The sequence below is a fragment of the Frankliniella occidentalis genome, unplaced genomic scaffold (genome assembly GCF_000697945.3).
Source record: "Frankliniella occidentalis isolate FOCC.00 unplaced genomic scaffold, Focc_3.1 Scaffold35, whole genome shotgun sequence".
In the NCBI taxonomy this organism is placed as follows: Eukaryota; Metazoa; Arthropoda; class Insecta; order Thysanoptera; family Thripidae; genus Frankliniella; species Frankliniella occidentalis.
The window spans coordinates 9,793-10,147 of record NW_026267165.1 but is presented as its reverse complement, the minus strand read 5'-3'; positions in this window follow the sequence as shown (position 1 = coordinate 10,147).

Here is a 355-nt window from a genome sequence, read left to right as displayed (position 1 = left end):
GTGCCCGAGCGGCGAGTTGGGGGTGGGAGCAGCGGGGCTAACAGGTGAAGCAACATGTTGTAGGGCCCTTGGCCGCCCTCTGCGCTGGGCGGGTGGCGTGTGCCTGTGTGTGTGTGTGTGGTTGCCTATCTCCAGGAGGGTTGGCCTGCGTCTCACTAAACAGTCCTGGGCCGCGCCAGACTAGATCTTGGGCGGCAGCTTTGGGCGGGGAGCTGGCGGTGGGCTCTGTTACGGGCACGAGGCCGTGTCGGGGCGTCGCGGTGTACGACGAGTCACACGCTCACCTGGTGCCCGGCGCGGGCCAGCCGCGCCCCTCGCAGGCCATGGCCGCCCCGCTGCCGGCCGGCGCCGCCTC